This window comes from Bactrocera dorsalis, chromosome 2 (assembly GCF_023373825.1).
Source record: "Bactrocera dorsalis isolate Fly_Bdor chromosome 2, ASM2337382v1, whole genome shotgun sequence".
NCBI classification, from domain to species: Eukaryota; Metazoa; Arthropoda; class Insecta; order Diptera; family Tephritidae; genus Bactrocera; species Bactrocera dorsalis.
In genome coordinates, this window is record NC_064304.1 from 12,076,422 (window position 1) to 12,096,517 (window position 20,096).

A 20,096-nucleotide genomic window follows, 5' to 3' on the forward strand; every position below is an offset into this window, starting at 1 on the left:
TTTTCTAGACTTCACCAAGCAATGATACTTCTGTCTGGATAGAATCAAAAAGGTTCAAACAGATAATCCATCTCCTCTGCAACGGCATAGTAAATATGAAAATCGCATTAACAAGAAGTGAAGCTGAACCATAATTCATAGGTGGCTATTGGGTATATAATTTTCGGATCTTTCTGACAATAAGTGGTTTCCATCTCAAAAAACTGAGCCATCTTGGCGGCTAAAAATGAATCAAGCCAATTTTTATACCCTTTCTTAAGGTGAACAGTACTCAAGCAAAGGCGTTCTGCATCTAACGGGCAAAAAGGTACTGAGAGTGGGCATCTGGACTACTAGTACGGTGAGGCTAAGCGCAGGTTCCCAAATAGCTTTCTACCAGTCTGGCAACATGAAGCCGAGCATTGTCATAATACAAAATTATTGCCCGTTTCCACGATAATCGGGTCTACGTAATCGGACCGGACAAATATTTTTTATCCGGCCAAAGTCTGTCAATTCTGAAGAATTCTGCCGCTGCTACAACAACAACAAAAATTATTGCCTCGGCCATGGCGCAATTCTATTTGTTGAGTTGCCGAACACTAGAGCGACTTTTCTCTGTAGGGTTCAAGCAGCATTTCTGATATGCAAAATCGGTTTTTAACGTCTCTTGGCTTCAATTCATGAGGCCGAATTGCTAGTTTTGAATGTGTGGAGCTGCTTTTAAATATTTTGAAATGACTGCTTAAGTGACTCCCAAAGATTATGTGGGCTCTTCTTGTGTAAGCAACAATCTTCCTCGAGTAATGCTTCCAATTCCTCATTTTAAAATTTTTTGGCCGTAAAAAATATCAATTATTAATTTAAATGGAACAAATTAAGCACCTTTCCTTCATTTATTCAATTTATTTTCTCCCAATCTAAAATTTCTCAAAACAAAAATGAGTTATTGTACAAGAAAGTCAGCATCAGTTTAAGAATCATTATACCATACAGTACATAAATAGATACTTGTGCATATACTCTTATCGATTATAGACATGCATGCATTCCTCTCTACAGAAAATAGAAAGTGTTAGAAAAGAAGAAGATATTCAGAATATATTGCCATCTGTTAGAATAAGAAATTTACACACTTTAATCCTTTCAACGCCGTAAATGTCTGTAATTTATGTGCACTCGTGTGCTGAGAAAAAGATTTTGAGAGACTACAAAAGCTGTGAGGTTTCTATGCAAACATAGATAGCAGCGCCCACGAGCATGGCAACTTAGCACAGCAGAGAGCAAAGACTTCCGAACACACACACACTTATAAAAGATAGTGTTTTTAAGCTTATTCAGAGGCAGGGAGTGGGACATGAATATATAGCAATTACTTATGAGTATGTTGATAAAAAAGTATATAAAAACTTAAGTATTTACATACGAACTTAGGCACTTACATACATTTCTTTATATGTATATGTATAAGGCATGTCTACAAGCTCACGAGTGTATGCGCTTTACTAATCCGACATGGATTACCTAGCAGACTTTAAGGAACGTGTGTACAAGATGGCGTCTAACACCTGTATTTACGTAGATGTTATATCTGTATATATATGTACATTTGAGTCTCATGAGTATATTAGGCTGCCTGTAGTAGTTGATTGTCTGTCTGTGGTGGCACTTTGTCGATAAGCTCAACAAAAGCCTGCGGTGTCTGGGCGACAAATGTGAGTGGCAAAAGTTATGATTGTGGCAGTGCGCTGATGATGAGATAGAACAACAAAAACTCACATATATTCTCGCTTAATAATAACTGCTGCAACAATGTTGCTGGGGGTGTTAAAGAATTATGCAGCGACTGTAGTTTATAATTCAAAAGTGCATACAATTGCAATAATGAAGTCACAGTGGCTGCTCTGTGGCTCTTTGGAAGTTGTACAGAGCTATAAGCGTATGAGGTTTAATTTTGATAGGCACATGTGTATGGCTGTGATTAGACTATAAAGAAGTATTTATATATATATACTAAAATACTGATATAAAATCATTGATTGAGGTTTTAGATACATAAATTTCATCAAAATCTATATTTTTCTACTTCTATTTATCAAATTGCTTACATATCTGAAATAAAGCATTTTTATGGCATGAACTTTACCCTTTCTGTAAGAAATTTCATGCAACTGTGGAAGTTTTTCGACAAATTCAGCTGCTCACACAATTTTTTCAAAAATACTTTAAGAACCTGAAGAATCAAAACGGAAATATTTGAAGTCAAAATTGAGATTTCGAATATTCAGGAAATTTTTTGTCATAAAAAAATTAAATTTCTTGTGTAAGCGAAGAAACAAAAAAGATTTAACTGAAACAACCTTGATGTGATAACCTTGATAACGATGTCTTCATCTGCTTATGGCGTACATGGCGTATGAGTAATTTTCGTGTACACAAAATAAGCAAGACGAAGTCCATTTTCTCATATAATTTGTACACGAAAACCAATAAAGTGATTATGCTGGAACTATTTCTTTTGAACAATCATATTGTTATATATCCTTTCAATTCGGCACTTGAAGTTTATTCTATATGGGTGGTTTTGAAAAATGACCAGAATCTTATGGAGAAAAGGTATGTATGTATGTAGACAACTTTTCATCTTTTTGGAATGCAAAGCGCTTGAGTTGAGAATTTAGAGTATTTGTAAATATTTTTTGATGAATGTACTTACATATATACCCTGTACTCAATATCCTACTCAGGTTACAATAATACGAAGAAATTTAAGTGATCCTCTCAGTGTGAAATTCGCGAAAAAAATCTATTTTTTGTTGCATTATCAAATAGTGTACAATGTAATGAACATTCTCCAAAATTTTTAAATCGAAATTCAAATTATTGCTGTCTGTTCAGCGTTTCCTGTAGAAAGAGAACAGAGTTGGGAACATAGCGACTCCAATCTTTAAACGCGTTTTTCCCAGAATGTCTTTTTTAAAAACGGTTTTTTTTTGAAGAACATTTTTAACGCCATTCGCTATCGCGCTTTGAAAGCTTTTATTTTAATTTTTTTTAAATCTTTCTACTTTTTTCTACGAAAAACTGTCAAAAAAAGAACCATTTTGTCAAATTTGAAAAAAAAAACTCTCCAAAGGTCAATAGCGACTTTCCTGCAGATAAATAATATTTTTGAATTTTTTTTTTGTAGATTAAAATAGCGGCCGCAAACGTGAACATCGTACTAGATCTTTTTTTACGTGTCATTTTAACTTTTTATTTAACTATTATACACCCAATAAATAAACATAAAAAAAGGTCATTTTGTATTAGTCATGAATGTTTTTTTTTTTTAAATCCGGACCGATTTGAAAATTTCAACATCAAAAAATCGTGAAAATCTGTGATTTTGCAGAGGGTCACACTGAGAGGACCCCTTAAGTTAATTGCAAAAAAAATTTCATTTTAAAATTTTTTATAGAGCTCGCATATTTATTATTGTATTTTTGTTACTTCTCAAAAATAATTTTAAGTCGATATATTTTTTTTGAAAAATTTTCAAATTTTATACCTACCTTTGCTGTTTATATGTAAATCAGCAACACAAACAGTGAAAAAATTAATCACGCACAGTTGCTGCTCGCTATGAAATATGGTAACAAGTCCACACATATGCAATATATGTAACACTTCTTCAAGTGCAAAGCAGTTTGAGTAAATCGCCGTTGAACGCACATGCTGCCACAGTGCAATCTACGGACCCTACCTTATCTGCGTGTCGACAAGCAATCTCGCTTTGAGTGGCCAAATGATGTGAATGCGAAATCGTTTTTGTCTGTTAACCATACATTTCGCAATTTATATTTATATTTATAGATATTTTATGCTTTTAGCAACAACACCTTTTCTCACTCCAGCTGCCTTGCGTATATTTGCCACGCCACAAGCGCCAATCAAATGTATTTGCAGACACATGCTCTTCAGTGTGTTCGTGGAAATATATTTGCTTTCACAGTTGTTATTGCTACTGTTGTTTTGTTTGTTATGTGCTCCTCCTCCCACCGTGCCATTTACCACCGCAAATATCTTATGAAGTGTTTATTTAAATATTTTATAAATTTTTCATTCGTGCGCATTTATTTTGTGCATAATTTTTCACACATTCCTGACATTGAATACAACCATCCGCGCAATAACACCAATAAAAACCACACACACATACACATGAACTTTCAAAACCATTCAAGCAAGCAGCATATGTGGCAGCAGCAATTGGGCAGCGTTGAAGTGTTGCTGACTGGATGGTGGCGCCATCGCCGCCGTGGTAAAAGTAGCCGAAACCTGCGCTTCAAAGTGTATGTATGCATGTATGTGTGTGTATTGCTGAGTGCGCATAAGTAAGTGGCAACAAGGTCGCTGAAGCACCACAACTCCAAATAGCTCCCTGTCGTTTTACAGTTGCTTGTGAGTGTGTTTGCGTGTGTGTTGTGGTGATGCGCCAATTTTGCTGCCCTCTCAATATCTACAGATGTAGATCCCCACTCGACTGCTATTTCACATTTCGTCTGTCCAACACTCACACGATGGGGCCAAAGCAGGCATATGTCAGTGTGTATGTGTGTTTCTTTTGGAAGAGTGCATAAAAATTTCACATGCCACATCAATTTTTAACGCGCTCCCACATATACGCCGTTATAGAAGCCGAACATATTCGTATGTACTCGTATGTATATGTGCGACATATGAAAGACTGAGTGATTGCACCTATACATACACAACTTCATACACATATATGCAGATTTATAGCTACAAAACCGAGTTCGCTGCCGCAACTGCTCTTCCGCTCCCCCTCTCCCTTTAATATTGCTTCGCTCCTCTTAACAAGTAAAATACGCATTCAAATTAAGGGAAAACGTAATATTTTGTAATATAAATGAAAATGTATTCATTGCCATTTTTTCGCTTGAATTGCTTGAGGTAGCTGAAGAGCAATGTACATAGAAGCAAATGCGAGTTGGTGGGTAGCTGTGGTCGGCGAGTGAGGGATGGCTTTGAGCTGTCAACGCCTCTGGTAACTATAGTGAGGGGTGAAAAATGCATAATTGTATTTTTATATACATACATACAGAAAATATAAGTATACATAGATGCTACTATATATGAAAGGATAAAGGTTAAAATATTTTATGTTTTTTCTTCGGCTTTTCTTTTTATTTCTAATTTTAAAATTAAAAAAAATTGCCGAAGAATTATCTCGAGATTTTTTTTATAAAAACCTTAGCTTTAAAAGTCTGTATCCCACTAAGGGCTAACTAAGAGTATGTGGAAATAGTTGTTATTAGAGGAAAAATAAAATCGGTCTCTTTTTTTCTATATATGTAAAGTACATTTTCCGAGGACATATAACACTATAAAAACCGCATTATTATTTGTTCTTAAGATTTTTTAGTCTCCAATTGAAAACTACATAAACACTAGAGGAACCGCTTACGTTTTACTGTGGCTGATACATAGATAGTACTACTAATACCATCTATATGATTTCTATTAGTTAGATTATAAGTATTAGTTAAGGAATAATCGCATTTTTGATGAAGCAACAAAAATGAATCAAAAAGCATTTCGTGCGTTAAGAAAGAATTGGTTTTTGGGGTAAAAATACTATTGAATTTGGGCTGTGCATCAGTGAAATCAATCGAGTCCAATCGATTGCCAGCCTGGTGGACTGCATATTAAGAAACGGGTCTCGAGCGATGAAAGACAAAAAAATCAAGGTTATGGCATCAGTCTTTTGGGATTGCCGTGGTATATTCATCGAATGATAAATGAGCCAGTTTTAATTCATTGCATTGTGTATTTGATTGCAGTTTTATTCTACCATTCCCAATATTTAGCAATTTTATTATTTTTCAGGAAGGATCAGTTTGAAATTGTACGCATATACATATGTATTCATCGTTCCCGTTTAAATATTGCATTGGTCTGTGCAATGCTTCGAAAAGATTTCTGTATATCTCAAATTTTTTATCAACACTTCAGTTATGCCGCTATTTTTTTATGCCAGACCTTTTGCAATTTTAAATTGCCTGTCAAGATACCCCCTCCAATAGTTAGCAGGTATGAAAAAAATGTTATAGCTACCCATAGATGTATTGAATCACCCAATTTATTACTTAAGAACGAACAACTCTGTCCACAATATAAAAACTTGATCCACAGATGTCGCCTTTTACTTTGGCATCGTTTTCTTTAATGCACGTTTACGCCAATTTAAGGTTTGAATATTGGATACTGCGATGGTAGCGCCATCTATCGGTCAAACATTCCAAAATTAACAATTGATTAAAAATGAAAAAATAATTTAAAAAACATTTTCCAGTGGACCAAATTGTAAATCTAAACCATTCTCGAATCTCCTTGAATATACACACAAAATTTCATCAAAATCGGTCCATCCGTTTAGGAGCAGTTCAAATGCAAACACACGGTCAGAAGATTTATATATATAAAGATATGTATTCTTTTGGAAAAATATTCAAATCTTTCACAACCTCAACATTCAACGCCATGAATTCCAGAATACCGTAAGTCATCAAAATCTTAATTACTACTGCTTTAAAAGTGTTCAACTTCATTAACTAATCCTTAGTCATACAAACGTTTCAATATTAACTCGAAAAAATGACACACTTGTAAAACTAGAAAAGCTCTTTTAATGCAACTGCATCAATTTCACTACTAAACCCTAACTTCTCTCTACTCAAATTTACGGCAGCACTTAATTCCAGTAGTTCAGGATTCAAACGTCTTCTTATCGTTTTGTAGAAAACAATTATGTAATTTATGCGTCATAAAGCGAAGCTCAGCACTCAGCTGAAATTACTCATACGTCACGTACATCAATCTTTAATCTCACTTATGCAACCGTAGATTTCTTATTTCTTATTTTGATGGATCACCGTTTGCTACGGAGACATTTGCTAACATGCAGTGATTAAGAAAGTATTTTACCGACAGTCTTATGTAAGTGTACACAGGTATACCTACACGTAAACATGTACCCATATATGTACATATATGAGTATAAATGTGTAAACGATTTTTCATTGCGAATAAACTTGTAATTCTTTATCAAAAGCTTGCAACTTTTTCAGAGAATAATTATACCCTAAAAAAAAATATTAGTAAATTTCTTACTTTAAGCGATAATATACATAAGTACATATGTAAATGAGATATTTTGATTTTTTTCTTACTTGATACTCGGTTTGATTAGAAGCAGCATGACCTTGGTTAAGGCGACGTAAGCCCTAATGGTGTGCAATTTTTTGGCTGAAAAATCCTGGAGCTGAAAGCCAAGGATCCTTAGATGGTTATGCGGTGGCCTGAGCCTCAAAAGCTTAACAGACTTCGATAGAGCTCCAACTATCTGCAATGAATCGTATATATCTGTACGTCGGGTGAAATGTGCACTTGTCTGACGACAACACTTGAAGTCATGCTTGAGCTCACACCATTTGATCTAGTGATCGGTGAGGTAGCCAAGCACACTCTGTTACAAATGACAGTGGACGGGTGTGGCAAAGGTAAGGTAATCTAGCACTTTTCCCAACAGAGCAGTTGTATTAAGTTGAGTTATTTTACTTTATATTCTACTGAGATAGAACTATTATACATATTGGAGGTACATTGTGATCTGAGCTGACTTAAAAAACTGAAACTACATTCTTAGATATTAGTCATCACTCAGTACATTTCATAATAATATAAATATGACGCAGTAAGTCAAAAATGAACCAAAATTAAACAGATTAGTTGCGTATCAATGCCAACTAACGAGGATTTTTTCAAAACACATATATAATAACCGGAGATATGTTAAAGGTTTGCAAAAGTTAACGAAATCAAGCCGCATGAGCAGTTATTTCAGATATCTTTAGAACAGTCATCTATATAATTCAAACTAGATAATTGATTGATGCCAATGGCTCATTAAAGATGAAGTGTTGACCTTAAAGTCATAAATATTAATACTGCACGGGCAATAACTTCAAATAATAATTTAAGCCATTTTAAAATTGGGTAAAATATCATAGACGTTTTGAAGTACCTCTCCCATTATATACTTGTATTATACTCACATGCAGGTGATATCGATAGCACCAAAGCGAAAACAATTCCGCATGCTTCGAAGAAAGCGACAACAATAATTAATGATTTCACGAAAGTTCTACCGAATAACTGTATACTATGGCACGCGTTTATTACATACCATTATATATATATATATACATTTAGTATACACATACCTATGTATAATTCGTATGTTGGGTTGCATCTTCGTTAAGTTGCCCCTTTCAGTTTCCTTTGCTCCGGCACAACTTTCCACGTGAAATTAAGGATAAACGTAAGTGACAAAGTTTTTAATTTAAAAAGTTAATACGTGCGCTAAAATTAAAGAGGACATTACTTCACGGAAAGACAGCAAAGCTCTGCATATAGAAATGTATGGCTCAGAACACTTGTGGCAAAGTTCATCCATATACGTGTAATGGAAAAAACAATTTAATTTAAAAATATTTGGCCTTGAGGTGAAAGAAATGATACAATAATTTTGTACAGATTTTCCGCTTAAAATTTTTGACAGTTGAGTTAAGGGTTTGTTCAAAGATGTGTTGTTCAAAGGTATAGGTTTTTAAAGCGCAATTGTGCTATGGATGAACTTACTACAAACATTTCTTAAGGTATCTTAATGTCCAAGGTAAACAGAAATAGTCTTGAACTTTTCAAATTGAGGCCAGTATTTCGACTTTTCTCACTAAATTCGAAAAACGAATCTTATACTTGTATTCTCGCTTTTCTGTACTTATGCTTCAGCCTCTCGAAAATAATTAATATGACTCAAGGCCCAGTCGAGTGTTGTACACTGTAATTAATATTAGACTAATACTTTCCTTTTTTTATTTTTTCACCCAAAAAAAATCCACAAATGCGTGAGACACGAACTGACGCAATTCTATATTTATAATTTCCTAAATAAACTCGATTACTGAAATAGAATAAAGGCGTCTCAAATAAAGACCCAAAATTACCCAATCAAGAAAAGAATATACATTCTGTGTTAACAATAAACGAGTCCATCTAAAAATAGCATTATTGGAACAGAGTCCAAAAAAGTGCACCAAAGAGAAATGGAAGAAAAAAATATATATGAAACGCTTATGCGAGTGAAAATAAGGCTAGGCAATCCATCAAAAAATGCGATTTTTGATTTCCTCATTGCAGCAACAACAATAGTGTGCCCAGCAACAACACAATGCCAAAGAAAAACAGCAATAACCTGGCCAGAAAACAACGGTAAAAGCCGCAAGCAAACAAATATCGAAATATGCAAAGTGACGGCAAACAAAAGGCGCAAAACAAAGGCGACATCGATGCTTCCTGAGGCGTCTCTGTGGCAAGGGAGAGTGGAAAAATCATTGTGCGAAAAATAGGCTGACGAAGTAACTGTAATAAAAACAGTTGCATATTGTTGATATATATGTATGTGTGTGCGTAGTAAAGGTGGTGTGGCAAGTCGTCGTCTCGACGGCTTCTGTCGAATGAGACGCCATTGATGCCGCCGGCTCTTGAGGTAAAAATATATATATGCACATTAAAGTGTGGAAAGCAAAAAATTCCGTTGAAATATGGCGACATTTCTGCATACAACCATCCTCAAGCATATGCGTATGTATATGTGGGTGTGTGTGGCACTTTGCTGTGCACTAAAATTGCCAACTCGGCACGTTCACTGCTTGGCTTGCGTCTCAAATGGGCCACTAAAGCGTTTCTTTTCGTCAAGTTCTCACAACCCGACCGCCCTTCACTCTCGCTGCCAAGTCCCCGAACCTACCTCATAATTGCTTTATGGTTTCAAATTTCAAATAACAAATATTGTCGCTATATCTGTATTGCGCGCTTTCACGTGTGTTGGTGCGACGTCTGTTTGCTGTCATTTGTTTACCAGCAACATTGGCGGCTTCCAGCTGCTGCCTGTCGCGCTGACAAACATTGACTGACGACACGAACGTTGCCTTTAACTGGCTTATTGGGAATGTGATTGGCTTTACCTTGTATTGGCTTTGACTTTCATCTTTGGCAGGCAAAAGCGCCTGCAAGGGAGCGTCGCTGAAAAAAAGACGGACGGCTCGCTAACAAACTGCGTTGACGTGTCAATATTAGCCAGAAGCGCATACAATTTCGGGATTTATGTTTCTTGGTACACAAAACAGTGTGTTTGTGTGATTTCGAGGAATTCAGCGCTTTCATAGGGTTTGGATAGAGTCTTGATGATGATACGCAGTTGTCTGCTTTAAGTTTTTGGCGGTTTTCTCGGGAACGATAAGAAGTTTTATGTTTATGATTTAAGGTGTTTCCGGAAAAAGAACACTACTAGTTACTTAAATAATAGCTTAGTTTCGAACTTTCCTTTCCGCTCTTTTATATTTAATTTTAGTTCTTTAGAACATGAGAAATGCTCTCTTGTGTTATGCGTTCTCCGTTTCATACTTACTTACTTAAATTTTAAATCAATCAGACTTTTGATTAAATGAATGCAGTTTTATAAAATCTGAAATATTACTTATAGTTTCTGAGTTGTATCCTAAACCTATACTTGCGGGTACCTCTAATATTTTTATTTTTTGTTATCTTCCGCAAATCAGATAGTGAAGAAAAAATGGTGCTCTAAGCGAGTTACCTAAGAAGTGGTTTAAACCAGAATTAAAACAAATCGCAAACTTTCCGATACTTTACTTGAAACGAACTTTCTTTGGTTGAGCCCACAAATACATATTTTGGTAAAGTTTAAATTTAAGAACACTTAATTGAATTGACATTTGATTTAATATTCTTTCAATGAAAACATTTTCCAGTTTCTACAGCATATGTTAGATATTTAGACATAATATAAATATTTAAGGCTTAAATTGCATAATTTAGAGTTTAAAACTTTTAAAATTAAAATTTAAATTTTCGGTGTTTCAAAATGTATTGTGCTACTCTTAGTTTAGATCAGAGATCAGTGCTCTGAAGATGGGCTGATTAGGCTGCTTTATACAATTCTTTATGAAGCCGGATAAAAAGTCCTGTAGTTGGATATCATCTCTACCGTCTACCGTAAATCTGTTTACGTGCTTTATTTCTGTTCTCGCCATTTCTCAGAATATCTAAAAGTATGAGTTCTGAAGAAAGGAGAACTTCGCTGAAGCTGAAGAGCTCACAAGACCTCTTATGATTTACCCTTGGCCAAAACCACTTAGCGACTACCCCAGTTGCTAGTAGTTGATCAACACTTCTAGAACTGGTATGTGGCTCAACCAGCCAGTAGTGAAAGGTAAGAAGCCAACGGAGCTTTAATTCTGCAGCTAGCGAAATTCCTATTAGTCTAAAAAAGGAGTCTAAACCCACTTCCACTAGAATTTTCAGTAAACTTAAGCTTAAGGTCAATTAGCATAGTCACGCCTTGCGATTCTAGAGTTTCAGTGAAGGATTTTTTTCCCCTAAAATTATATCGAGGTTGTGTTACAATTTCTATCATTTATCTAAGGTGTTTCTCATGAAAACATCATTTCAAGCATAAGAAATATATGCTTCGAAACTCTATTTCACTGAATATACTCATTAACTTAGGTCTCAAATACACGTTCACACTTACTATATTTAAAAAGAATGGACCAAGTAACCATTTTAATAGATGAGGACAATGAATATGAAAAGGAATATCGCCAAAGATATACATTATAATAGCATACTTCGAATAGCAAGTAATATTCTAAAAAGCTATTCGACAAATTATACATATTATTCGTAAGTTTGTAAGTCATGAATAATATTTGGGAGAAATAATATTAAAGTATAAATTTCTGTACTTATGGTTCTGTCAAAGTACAGAGATCTTTCGTGGCTTTAGCATATGTAGTCACCATGGTGGTGTCAAGTTGCTAACCTGCTGTGAAATTTTTACAAGATGTGAGCAAAACTACCTCTTTATACGCTGAAATAACATACTGTAAGGATACAAACTCAGCTTGCGCTTTCTATTTCATGCTTTACACCTAGTATATGCTCTATATTTTTAAGCAAAAAAAAATCCAGTTGCCGCTGCCAGTTGGTAAGAGTTAAGCTAGAATATGCACCTTTATCTATGACTTTAACGTCTTCTTAAACACATATATGTACATACATTTGGTTGAGTTTGCGCTACTCCGCTTTATACTCATAATGTGCACATAAATAGCAGAGGAGTCCTCAGATACGAGTGCTTATTGCAGTGGCTTATTACGAAATGTAAGAAATAATATTTTTCCGCTAGCGGCTGCGGTATAACGGCATATGCGGCTAAAGTTACTGTGATACAAAACCCAGCGTTTGTGGTGAAATAACTGTACTCGTACACGTGTATACACTACTGCTCAAGAAAATGGTTGCAGGGTAGAAAATAATTCTTAATTTAATAGCAATACTTTTCAAATGAAATATAATAAAATAGTATAAAATGAAAGAAATAAAATTAAATAAGTTAAAGTAAATAAAGCAAAATTAACTAAAACCGCATAAAATTATAAATCAAAGTATTAAAGCCTAAAAGACCCCTTCATTTTTTCTATTAAAGTATGTAAATTAATTTAAATAATATTTTTTGACAATATTAATATTTGGTGGCGATATTAGCCTTGATCTTATTAACAGTGCATTCAGTGTTGGTCAAGGAGTGCCTAACCTCGCCATCAATATCATCGAGTGTCTTTGTGATCAGACTCGTATAGGTGCGAGTCCACAACGAAATAGCAGGAAATTGTAAAGCTGATGAGCTAGCAAGGAAAGACACTCTAGAACCGCTATCAGTAGAATGGGAGCGGATCTAGTGATCCTTTTGTCCTTTAGTAAACGTAACCTATCACTTGTTGTGGGGCTTTTAGCAGGCCACTGTCTTATTGGCGTTCATGCTATAAGGCTGGGGATCTTACCTGACGCCATTTGTAGAGCTGTATGGAAGCAGAGGAGGTGGAAACAATTCAACATTTCCTCCTTGACTGTTCCGCGTTTGGGAGGTCAAGGCTAAACACTTGGTTAAGCATACCTTCGGACAAATTTTGGGTATGCAACGCGTTCTTGTTCGACTCGTCACGATAAAGCTGAATTTAAACCCAAAACCGCAAAGAATACCATCGTTCAGCCACCGCATACACCAGAATTGGCTTCGTGTGAGTTTTTCTTGCTCCTCAAAAGGAAATTAGGACTCCGCGGAACTCGTTTTCAATCGATCAAAGAGCTAAAATGAAATTCGCTAAAGGAGCTGAAGGCCATTCCAAAAACTGTTTATGAAAGGTGTTTCGTGGTCTGAGAAATTGTTGCCATAATTGTATAATATATTTTTCATTATTTACAATTTTCGGGTATATAATATGAAAAATTTATTTGCATTAATATAAACGAAATTTTCAAATGGTGACCACTTCGTTGTTCTATAGTGTACTATCACACCAGAGCAAGTGTTTATGTATATAGACATGTAGCAATTGCATTCCTTTAAGACGTGTACTGGCATTGGGCATAAGAGATTTTTTGGCAGCCCTTGGCTGCTTCGGTCGCCAGTATGCGTACGGTAGCACGGACCCGCTCTTGGCACTGGCTTTGCCAGCAATAACACTTAAAATGCGAGTTTGGCATATAGCGACAGTTTAAAAGTTGCTGCCTACAATAAAACACAAATTGTTCATGATACTTTGCCTATCCATAATCCACGGAAGCAGCGGATTTGCAGACAGATGCAGACATTCCTTCGCCTGTGAGGCAGACATTTGTGGACACATACACATATACGTGTATGTAGGTAGTGACGTTTGTGGCAAATTGTTATAAAGGTGTTTTAACGGAAATGTCTGCCAAAAACAGTTACAAATGGCACTTAAGCTAAACGCATATGCGCGTCGCTCTTCTCCCTCACCTAAGCGCTTGGCGTGGAAAAGTTTCGCCACTTAAGCGCGCTTGCGTTTCGCATGAGGGTAAAACAATTTAAAATACCTCACACCCCTGCGGAGGCTGGCATACTTCTGTGATATATAACGCTTTAACAATTTGTCGTTTCGTTCGGAAACTTTTTCTCATCGCGGTGAAAGCTTTAATTTATTAGCGCGCGTCTATCGCAATTTAAAAATTGTTCTTGCTCACATTGCTTTGCGCGTGTTCCTTACCAAATTACCTTGCCTAATTTCTTCATTTTCACTTTGTGTGCTTTCTAGTGTATTGAATTTCATTTCATTTGCAAATGTTTTTCTTACTTTTTTTCTTGCGTTGCCCGCCGAAAGTGTGCAGGATATTGCATTCAGTCACCTGCTGCTCGCCCGTCTGTCTGTCTGATTGGCTGTCTTAGGCGATATCAGCTTCAGCAATGTTTTCCTTTCGGCTGCTGCCTACGGTATAGTATATATATACAAATATGGGTGAAATTACTTCTTTTATATTCCTCTTTCACCCATTTTCTTTTACTGTAGTACCAAAAAAAAAAAACAAATAGGACTTGTCATTTTAATCCTAGTGAGTTTTTGAAATAAATCTTAGGGAAATTGAATTTGTTCAGAGTTGTTTTACAGCTAAAACAAAAACTTTTTAAGCACTGATTTTCTTAGCACAAAAATTGTTCAGCTGGAGATGAATACCCTTGAGTTTAAGATCTGAGTTTCGTTTAAATGTAAGAGATAATACGTCACTGATATCGAAAACACTCTTTTACAAACCTTAAGATGATTTTTGTTGAAGCTTTCGAGCAGCATAAGGTCGTATCTATAAATTTATGTTATTTCCGGAATGTTGCAACATTTAAGAAAGCCTCCGATTTCATTTAAAATGAAGTAAAGCGTTAACTTTAGTTACACGGAAGCTATACTACGACTCTCAGGTGTATTTTTTATACTCTTAAAAACTATTTGGTCCCTCAGTGTTTTAGATATCGATCTGAATTTTAGCACTCACCTTTCTTCTCTCCAAGAAGTGCTCATTTGTCGGAACCGCCACCATAAGAAATATCTGCTAAAGAAACTGATCCATCCAACATAACATCTTATGTGGAATTTGATTTTGTTTCATAAAACAAATTGTGTCAAAAAGTACCCGTAATTTAAATTCCCGGATAAATGATATTTTAACAAAAATGCATTTTCCAAAGTAAGACTATCCTTAATCACTATGCCAAATATGAGCACGATCTGTTAACCATTTCTTTTTCAGTTGCTACTTAAGTTGGTACACTTCAGTGGTGCATTGCGATTTTTACAACCGATAAGAATATTGAAAAAAGAAATTGTTCTTAATTTGGTATTTTTAATCAAATTTCGCTTGCGAAATTTTCGTGAATATTGGAAAAAGCTTACATTGATTCAGGTTTATAAAAATCACAAGCCTATGAGTAGTACAAAGCCTTCAAAAACAGTTGAAAAAATGTTGAAAACATGTCTCGTTCTGAACAACCTTCGACCTATTCAACTGATGAAAATATTAAGAGAAATATTAAGTTAGAGAAATGACAAGAGAAGTCGACATTTCTCGCGAGCCAGTTCGAATAATTTTGGAAAATATTTTGAGATATGATGTGTTCTTACTCGACTCGCGATAAAGCTAAATTTTTTCAAAAAAAGCAGGCCTGCTTGGACATGCTTGATCGTGCGAACTCCGATCCCACATTCGTGGACAGCATTATAACTGCCCGTGAGATATAAGTTATTGAATTTGACATGCAAATCAGTCAACAAGCATCGGACTGAAAGGACAAAAACGAAACCAACAAAGCCACGCCAAAATTGCTCTAAAGCTTAGGTGATACTGATTGTTTTTGTCGATACCAGTGTTTCAGTGCATCATTAACTTGTTCTGGAGGGACATACGATCAATAAGGACTTCAATTTGGTCGTATTGAGGCGTTCGCCTGAGAACATCCGTCGAAAACGAGCGTAAATGTGAAATAATAATTCATGGATTTTACAAAATGATAATGTGCATCGCATCGAGTCAAAAATGCTATGAATACCCTAGCTCAACCACCGTATTCACCAGATTTAGTTCCGCGTGTTTTTTTTTCTGGTTTCTCAAACTTAAATTGCCGGTCAGTGGTACTTGATTTCCTGGTACAATTTTGACTCAATGTATCTTCACGAAATTTGGTCTGGAGTATTGTTCAGAACAACGTCAATATTAAAGCATATTGTTTATCCGCTTCCACTTTAGCAAACATTCTTTCACATAGCATGAGTTCCTAGAATTACTAGCATCCATTGAGTTCCACTATAAGATATTTTATTATCTCAAATCAAAGCTTAGATAGACCTGGGAGAAAAGGTTTTTTTAGGAGGGTTTAATCTGACTTAATCTCTTATTTTCAATCTTTTACTATTCGAGTATATGTGAACCTATTTAAAAATTTATTATTTTCAGAGATAAAAGCATTTTTTTGGCCCTGGTTCAATCAAAACTGAAACTTTAAACACGTATTTATTGAAACAAATTTATTTAAAACGATATCCCCGGATTGTCAGGTTATGATGATCCGATTTACGTGAAATGTTTATAGAGTTTTCTTGATATATCTCTCTATATCTGAAGGTAGATAGAACTCCGAAATTTATACTATTACTATTTTTTGAAAACCCAAGAAATAAATTTTTTTAATAAAATTACTGGAAAGCTACTAAGACCATAAGGGCAAACTCCAAACTGTACAAAATAACAATGAAATATTTCTGGAATTGTGGGACTAACTTTCTGGTTTAAGGATCGCAATAAATATTGAAAAACCCTCACGTTAGCAATCAACAATTGCTCTCTTATATCACATATTTTAAAAACCCTGTAAATGTATCAGCTGCGCCTAAAAAGCTGCTTAGCTACAGACTTTATTTCCCAACATATTTTATGAATCACAGAAAATTGCAGAAAAATACTCTGTCATTTGTTTAAAGTTATTTTTGCACACTCCGATTTTATTTTTATATGCGCAACGAAATGCTTTGACACAGAAAAACAACAAAGCCAAGTTCACTGAATTCCAGTTCGTTGACAGTTCGCTGCTGCTCATTAGCGTATGCCACAATGCGGATACTCTGTGTGCATGTATATTATATGTGCTATTAAACATCTAAGTAAATATGAGCACATATGTACACATAGAAACACGACTGAGCTCATATCAACATAAAACAGCTGCGGCAACTGTTGCGGGTTACTCATACGCAGTGCACAACCATTGAGAAATTTGGGACGTTATATGAATTGTATGCATATGAGGGTATATAAGCAAAAATAAATGTATATAAATAAAAAGATTAGTACATGAAAATGTTTTCATGATTTTTGGAATAAAATACGAGCATTTAAATATCCAAAAGTATTTGTTGCTTTCAAATTATAACTTTTCGTTTTTGTTTTTTCTCTTTTAATTTTAGCAAAAATGTGTGTCAGCAGTATTTAAACATACAAAAATTAAGCAAAAGCGCACAAGGCAGTATAAAGTAGTAGAGTGGGGTGAAAAAAGCTACAATTACGGCAGTTAAATATGGAAAAATTACGAAAATGAAGCACGTACTACTACGTCAGTGCAAACGAATTTTGTCATAGAAGTGCTCGCACACTTGTAGATGTGTGCGTATCCTCGGCTAAGTTCATAGCTATAATTTTGTAAATGTGCATTTGTATATGCAAACAAGTATAAGTTACAAACCATCTGCATTGCGGCAGCCGCTGCAGACCAGCGCAAGTGACGCCAGATTAATGTTGCTGTGTGTGCACATATGTGTGTATGTGCACTGCTGATGATGCTGGCGAAGGCGGCGCGCAAAGGCAATCACATAATAAGCGCCTGTTGGTATACAAGCCTGTCTCTGCTAGTGAAATTATAACCTGAAGGTGCAATAGCGGCGGTAGCACCAAAGCTACAACAACAAATTCTGGCTCATTTTGAATTTGGCTAACATAATTTACTAATTTCAAACTGAATTATGGTGCAAAATGCAGCTTTCTGTTTCATCAGATTGTTTAGTGCTGCAATGAGAGCTGGAAAAATGGACTTTAGAGAAAGGCTAACAAGATTGTTGATAATGAACTGACATTTAGGTTAACTGGAAACGGGTTATTGCCAGTTTGAATTTAATTCTAATTTTTGTTATCATTATTGATAGGCGCCATTTCGGTTTACATGCAAGAAAATTTTGAAAAATATTTGGTTGCCTTATGCAGCAGAAAAATCAAAAAAGACATTTGGAAAATTAAGTATTTAACAAAAAGACCAATTAATATATATAAATTAAATTAATAGCGTTTTTTCAATTTTTGTTTAAATAAAAAAAATTAAAACGAGCTTTAAAGCTTACCTTTGAAGATCACTTTAGACTTTTAGATTTTCAGCAAATATTAAGACTTTTTAGCAAAACATACACACGCAGGTTCCATTTGGTCCTTTTGCAACATTTCGTTAAAAAGTTTTAAGACTTACCTTCATCTTTTTTTTTATTATTTTGCGCTTCAACTTATAATTTTTTTAACTTACTTTTTTTTATAAAATTTTTTTGAAAAAATTTTGTTGCCAAAAATTTTTCAGTTCATCAAAATTTATATTTTTATCCCAATTTCACTTTATAATATTGAAATCGTTTGTTCAACATAATTTTTTCGCTTCCTACAACAACTCTAACTAAATTTTCTTTGTATTTCTTGCCTAAATCACAACAATATATTTGCTACCCGCGCGTAAATTTATTCGTCAAAAGTGCACATTTTGCTTACGCACGTCATTATTGCAACGAAATGCAATGCCGCAAAATCAACCGCCGCTCGACGCGACTAACAAAACGCTTCTACTGACGTAGCAATTACAAGCAGCTGCAAATTCGTCAAACACCTTTATTGTTTTTGCTTTTGTTGCTTACGGAATGCATGTCAGCATACTCTCAGCGTGACACAGCGCTGCATTTCGTTGTGAAAATTCGAATATTTTGACACAGCGCTTGTTCGAATTCGAAATTGTTATTCTGTGTGCAGGAAAATTGCAAAGCACGAGTGACCCTTGATATGTTTCGTCACTGCGCGTCGGAAATGTGTGTTAGGTCAGTGTTTTGGCGCTCACTCTCTTTCTCTTGAAAAGCCGAATGTTTATTCGATGTTGCTCATACGCCGCGTCGTTCAGCATCCATGGCACACTCTCAGTTTGATATGAGCGCTCTCTTTCGCTCATTTGCATTGTTTCTCTCTGAGTTTTGAGTGGTATAACAGTTTTGTATATATCAGTGAATGAAAGATGATATTCAGCACAAATTGTAACTTTATACGTGAGTCTTCGGACTTGTATGTATAAGTATAAGAATTGTTTACCGAAAACTGTGCCACTTTGCGCGTGCATAACCCTTTTGTATTCCATTTTATTTCTCACCTTTTGAAAGGGTTTTGAAGCTCTTAACTTCTTCTCTTTGTTTACTAAATTTTCTTTTAACTCATAGTGATATAATATTTTCAGGTTATAAGTGCCCCAAAATGCATTGTTGTCTCAGAACGTTTTTCTACTCTTCAAAATTTTGTTTTGAACATAATATATTTTTGTTTTATTCTATGACTTTCCCCAGTTTCTTTTCTACGCGATGTCTATAGAGACTTTGTGAGCGTTATGACTGTTTATAAAAGCTTTTGTTTTTCTGTGTTCATCACTTTCACTAATTTTCGCTTTACCTTTGACGTTTTTTGTAACTAACTACGATTTTACATGTCACCGAGTAGAAAACGGAAGTCAAGCTTACTTTGCAACTAATCTGTGCATTAGTGTTGTTACATTACATTTTATTTTTTTTTATTTGTGAAAATGACGTTTTCTTATCTTGAAGTAAAACAACAAACCTTCGATGATCTGTATTTCATATAAAAAAGTTACCATCCAAAGTTATGTCATTTTTAAAGCTCAGACGAGGGTACACTCTTTTCGTAGATATTCGTAGGGTTGCACAAATATGTAATCATTTTCAGGCCAATTAGAGATAAGTCTGACATTATCCTAACCAATGATAAACGAAAAACGTATTTTTCACAATTATCAGCTTTCTCTTTTAATTACAATTTTGAGG

The 20,096-nt window shown here is 35.0% G+C and overlaps 1 protein-coding gene across 1 annotated transcript in view; it reads right to left on the minus strand.

Annotated features, from left to right (window-relative positions):
• Nucleotides 1-18,486, minus strand: part of LOC105227563 (uncharacterized) — a 183,588-nt gene extending 165,102 nt beyond the window's left edge. Inside the window, exon 1 of the mRNA XM_049450566.1 lies at nucleotides 18,360-18,486. The gene's annotated coding sequence lies outside the window, so the exon portion shown is untranslated. The remainder of the gene's footprint in view (nucleotides 1-18,359) is intronic.
• Nucleotides 18,487-20,096: the final 1,610 nt, after the last annotated feature.